This window comes from Oryza sativa, chromosome 4 (genome assembly GCF_034140825.1).
Source record: "Oryza sativa Japonica Group chromosome 4, ASM3414082v1".
In the NCBI taxonomy this organism is placed as follows: domain Eukaryota; kingdom Viridiplantae; phylum Streptophyta; class Magnoliopsida; order Poales; family Poaceae; genus Oryza; species Oryza sativa.
The window spans coordinates 12,398,616-12,405,186 of record NC_089038.1 but is presented as its reverse complement, the minus strand read 5'-3'; positions in this window follow the sequence as shown (position 1 = coordinate 12,405,186).

The following is a 6,571-nucleotide window of genomic DNA, read 5'->3' as shown; positions in this document are numbered from 1 at the left end:
CCAGCTAAGTGGAGTTATATTATACACTACTTCACCACCACACTTGATATTTTATGATCTTTAGTCCCGGTTGGTAACATCAACCGGGACTAAAAATCATCTTTACTCTCGGTTCATCCCGTGTCAGTAGTCTGTCAGGGGGCCGAGGATCTTTAGTCCCGGTTGGTGACACCAACCGGGAGTAAAGATCATCTTTATAGTCCCGGTTGATAATACTAACCGGGACTAAAAATTATATTGATCTTTAGTCCCAGTTAGTATTACCAACCGAGACTAAAATTTAATACGTAGTATATAATCCCTATCCCTTATCCTCTCCTACACTTCACAGATCCGTTCCCCTTCCTCTTCACACAGATCTAACTCCTCCTCTCCCTCCTCCCCTTCCTCCCCTCTCCTCCCCTCCTCACTTCCCAGGTGGCCGGCGGCGGCGGCCGTGGCGGGCGCCGGCCGTGCCGTGCGTGGCGGCGGCCGTGGCGGGCGGCGCCGGGCTGGCGAGCGGCGGCGCCGCGCGCGGCGGCGGCCGGCGGGGCCGGCCCAGCGGCGGCCATGGCGGGCAGCCGGAGGTGCCGCGCGCGGCGGCGGCCGGCGGGGGCGCGCCCGGCGGCGGCCGTGCCCTCTCGACTGCCGGCTAGACTTTTTCTTTTTCTTTTCTTTTTTTTGACAATTTGTGATTGATTGAGATGTGTAATTTTGTGATTCATTGCATAGATATGAGATGTATAATCTGTGATGTATTTAATTTGTGTGTATTTTTAGGATTTGTGATGTATTTGATTTGAGTGTATTTTTTTTAGGATTTGTGATGTATTTGATTTATGTTTATAAGTAACTTAAGATTTGGGATGTTACTTTGAATTAGGGATTTGGGGATTGATTTAGGGATATACATGGCACTAGATTTGGGAGAAAATATAGAGATTAAATCTGGCAAAAGAAAAAAAAGCGCTACTATCTCTTTAGTCCCGGTTGGTGTTATCAACCGGGACTAAAGATAGGAATCTTTAGTCCCGGTTGATAACACCAACCGGGACTAAAGATCGATCTTTAGTCCCGGGTATTTGAACCGGGACTAAAGATAACGATCTTTAGTCTCGGATTCATACTCCCAGTTGGAAAACCGGGACTATAGGGGGGTTACCAACAGGGAGTAAAAAGGCTTTCTCCACCAGTGAAACATGTATTCTCAGGGGCGAAGCTATATTGTGCTTGGGTGCACATGGACCCCCCCAATTTTTAATTTCTCACTTGAAAATACTAGAATATACAGTGTTATACTGAAATTTTCTAGATTTTCAATGGTAGTGCACCTCTCTTGTTTTGATGCTAGCTTCACCCCTGTGTATTCTTAAATATTGGTGTAGAGGCAAAAAGTTAAAAGTTATGCATGTTTTATTAAGAAAAAGTCTAGTGTGTAGTTTAGTTGTGTGTTATTTATTATCTAAAAAAATTGTGTGTTATTTACTTCTTATACATGATGCGTTTTGTTGAAACAGATCTGTCAGCTCTATTAATAGAAAACACACGACTATATAAAAATAATAATAAAAAAGGCAAATGCACACTACTAGGAAAAGCGTTATCGCAAGCAGCCGAAAAGGGTCTTTGCAGGCGAGGCGACCGTCCGCCTGTAAGCCAACGACTGTGAAGATCGCTGATCTTCGCAGGCGGGGCGGCCGTCCGCCTGCGAAGATAATTTTCGCAGGTGGACATTGGCTAGTCCGGTCCGTCTGCAAAAATAGGAATCGGCCGCCTGCAAAAAAAAAAACTTCCGCCTACGAAGATAGGTAGAAAATATTGAAATTTAATAATAATTTGCCCGTAAATTACTTTTAAATTATTTAATAGAAATTCTTGCAGGTAGATTATTATATACATATATTGGAAGATTATCAAGCATTTGGTACAGAGAAATCTACATATATTGCATAACTCAAAAGTGTTGCCAAAATATATATATTACAATACTTTTTTACATTTTCACTTCAAATAACGTCATCTAGTTACATTATGGCATAGCAGTGTTCCACTCCTGAAGATCCTTGAATTCGTCACTTGCTGCTAGGGCACCCTCTGGGTCAAAGAAATGTCCTTTCACACGACAACACTCATGGTGGATGAAGTGGCAAAGATCACGCTGGACATTTGTGATACCTTTATCGTCAAAGCTTGTTCGACATTCTAATCTGGGAACGTGCAATCTACAGGGTGTATTCTCCTTGAGGTCATTGAAGGGGTAATCTGGCTCAGGTTCTTTGGTTTCGGGGTGAGGCAAAAGCATGTGCTTGACGCAGAAATCCATCATTTGCCTTTCAAACTCCGCAGCCCCTTCGTCTCTAAGTTTATCCTTGTACGCTTCACGCTTCTTGTGGGGGTCATTTTTGAACCCTTCCTTCCAACTCATCTTGCTCAACATACCTCGAACTCTTCCCCCATGCTCAGGAGTACCCAGTGCTGTACTTAGCACATCTTTCTCCCTTTTAGGCTTGAAAGATCTTTTTTTTGTGAACTGGATAAATTTTCTATTTTATCGGCAACACTCTGCAGCTCCGGATTTTCAAACGATACTTTTCCTTCATCCGTGATCTTCGGAGTTCTAGCTCTTACCCAGTTCCTTGATCTCTGTGTCCACTCCTCCATTGGTACCGGTTGCCCCTTCTTCCTCATTTCCTCCTCCTCTTTTGTCCACTGCTCCACCTTTGGTGCGTATCCCGCGGAGCCTAAGCGATGAGGAAATTTGTTCTTCTTGGCCAACTCTGCATACTTTTGGCTCCTTCGAATTTCTTCCGAGGAGTTCTTCAACGTCAGAAAGTCGTTCCACTGATTCGGGGTTATGTTGGCATACGTCGAAAATGGTGTGCGTCCCGTCTTCACAAATTTCTTGTTCAAGGTGGTTTTCCAACCACACCAAGACTTGGCCATTGTTTGCAGTGCACAATTCCTCACTGCTGCCTCTGATCCATCCGGGAACTGGAAGATTTTCTTCAACTCTTTCCATAGGACTTCCTTATCCCCATTCGATACATAATGACAGTCCTTGACCGTGATGGGGATCTTTTCCCTTACTATTATGCCACACTGTGAAATGAATTTCGCACGTGCCGTCTTAGGGGCGAGCGGCTCTCCTTTAGGCGAAACATGGGTAACAACATGGAACCCTTCATCCTTTCTATTCACGCTTCTCTCGCCCTTCCTTTTCTTCGCTTTTGCTGACCGTTCGCTTTTCTTTGTGCCGGTTGTGTTAGCTGGTACGTCGTCATCTTTCGACGGAACTTTTTTCTTCGGCTGCCGTTTTGATCGCCGTGGCGCCGTTTCCTACGAGAAGGTATACATGGAAGTTTCGAATTAGCTCGGGCTAATAGTTATCACGGTGAACATTTTACATATTAAGTTTACTTACCCCTTCTTTAGGGGGAATGTAGTCCTTGTCGCCTTCTTCACCGTTGCCCTTTTTTCTTCTCTTTGGGCTTGGGCTTGGACAAGGATCGCTTGGCGACGAGTACTCCTCGTCTTCGTCAGCTACGTCGCTGTCGGAACTACCTTCCGGTGGGACCGTTGGTTCCAGAGCAACCACAACAGCAAGGGACTGCTCTTGCTCCCCTAAACCCTTCTCTTCAGTCCCTTTAGTTCTATCGGCCATCGTTTCAAACCTCTAATATAAAAAAAAGAGTTATCGTCCACATTTTAAATTACTCAAATTAGTACAAACAACTTTGTACAAAAATAAACTGTATATTAACAATATGTCGTATGATCAAATTTAAATTCTCTGAGATTCCCAAATTTAACTATTATACTAAATTAATTAGTACAAACAATTTTAAATTGTGAAATATTATTAATTAGTACTTACTATTATGCTAAATTAATTAATACAAACAAATTTAAATTGCGAAACTAATTACTACTTACTATTATGCTAAATTAATTAGTACATACAATGTACAAAATTTGATATGTTATTATCAAGTAGTGCACTAATTGACAGTTACATTTCATCGACATGTTGATTAAAAAAAATTGAAAAGGCAAACATATCCTCCACATTTTTTTTAAAAAAAATGTTAACATACCCTCCCACATGTTATTTAAAAAATTTGACAAATTCACATATCCTGCAAAATTGAACATACCCTCCCAATTTCATTCACATATCATCCACATTCCCAAATTCACATTCACAATCAACATATAACCCCTCATTCACATATCACCCACCCCTCATGCCCATTCACACCCATATGCACACACATATATACCCCCTCACACCCACATGCACACACATAAAAAGAAACACCCACATGCACACATGTCCGTGTTCGACGAACAGCCGACGATGAGCTTCGGTCGTGGATGACGAAGGAAGGGCCGACGACGAGGTTCGGCCGTGGACGACGACCGGCCGAAGACGTCGTTCGGCCGAGGACGTCTTCGCTCGTGGACGACGATCGGCCGATGAAGCCGTTCGGCCGCGAGCGAGATAGAGAGAGAGGTGGTGGCCGGCGGCGGTGGAGGGGCGGCCGACGGCGCGGTGGAGGGGCCGGCGGTGGTGGAGGGGCCAGCGGCTGCCGCGCGGTGGAGTGGCCGGCGCGGTGGAGGGCCCGGTGGCGGTGGAGGGGCCGGCGGCGGTGGAGCGGGCGGCGTATAGCTCGCGCGCGGTGGATGGGTCGGCGGCGGCGGCGGCAGAGTTGTGGAGCTCACGCGCGGTGGAGCGGCAGCAAGGGGCGGCGGTCTCGGTGACAGCGCGCGGACGACGACGGTCAGCGGCGGCGGAGGACGATGGTCGGAGAGTGAAGGTCGCAGGCGGGCGGCGGCGACGGACGGCGGAGGCGTGCGGCAGCGAAAAAATTCGGCAGCCTAACGGCGCCAAAATTTCTAAGGTTCCCGCCTGGACTTAGAAATTTTGGCGCAGCGGGCTTGCCCTTATATAGGGCAACGATCTTCGCAGGCGGGCGGTCCGGGCGGGCCGCCCGCCTGCGAAGATCGTTTTTACTATCTTCGCAAGCGGGCCGTCCGACTGCGAAGATGTAAACCCTACTCTGTATAACAATTTTCGCAGGCGGACCGCCCGCCTGTGAAAATTGGTACATAGTTGAATATATTTATTCCAAAATATACAAACCTTAATATTATTACAAAATATACAAACCTTAGTATTATTACTTTTCAAATGTATAAATGGTTATTGCACATAAAAATATTACTAATTTAAATTTTTTAACAAATATTTTACACTACAAATGGTAAAAATGGTAATTGCACATAAAAATAATTACACTTTTCAAATATTACTAATTTAATTTTTTTAACAAATTTTTTACACTACAAATGGTAATTGCACATAAAAATTAGTACAAACTAATTATATACCACCAAAATGATAAGTACAATTGTTCGTCAATTTGCGATATGATCACACATCACCTTACATACCACCATTACATAACTACTAACTTCTTAGATGCTTACATGCCACTCAACAATCATTACCCTTTAACATTTTTGCCCACACCGTCCATGCGCATGTAAGGCTTCACGGTCTTCTGAGTAGATGTCTCGACATTCTTAATCTTCTGTACAAACTGACTATAAAGTGGCATACTATCGTATTGGTTGTAATCTTCGACATCTTCAACCCCATCCACTCCCAATATCTTTTGTTTCCCTGGTAGCACTATATCTTTCTTCAAATTTGAAGGGTCTTTCACATAAAACACTTGTGCCACGCGATTGGCGAGTACCCAAGGGTCATCCTTGTGACCCACACTCGCCAGGTCAACAACAGTAAGACCGAACTTATCAACATTGACTCCGTTCGGGTATTTTACCCACTGGCACTTAAATATGGGGAATTGCATTGTGTGCCCATAGTCGATTTCCCATATTTCTTCAATAAACCCGAAGTATGATTGTTTTTCCCCGGCTTCATCAATTGTCTCCACACGGACACCGCTGTTTTGCGTACATGTCTTATTATCTCGGGCTCTTGTGCTAAATGAGTATCCATTAATGTCATATCCCTGCCAAGAATTTACTGTAGTTGATGGACCAAAAGCCAACCGCTTCATAGTTATTTCATCGGTAGTTTGTCCCTCAGGTAAGTCTAGGTCTCGCAACCAATCTATGAAGAGACGCTTGTGTTCTTTCATTATCCACTCGGTGGTGCGACCCTTATTGTTAACGCGTATTAGTTCGACATGTTGATCGATGTACGGCTCAACGATAGCAAACTGATGAAGCACGCTGAAGTGAGCTTCTTGGAATGATTTGTGATCATGGGTGACAAATCTCTTCTTTCCTATTGTTCCCCTACCACTCAACCTGCCCTCATGTCGGGGCATAGGTACTCCAATTGCATATCCATCTTTGAGGTAATCGATACAGCACTCGACAACCTCTTCAGTACTATAACCCTCAACCATTGATCCCTCTGGATGTGCACGATTTCGGACGTAACCCTTCAGAACTGCCATGTAACGCTCATATGACCACATTTGATGGAGGTACAATGGGCCAAGCGCAACCATCTGCGGCACTATGTGAACAATGAGGTGCTCCATCATATCAAAAA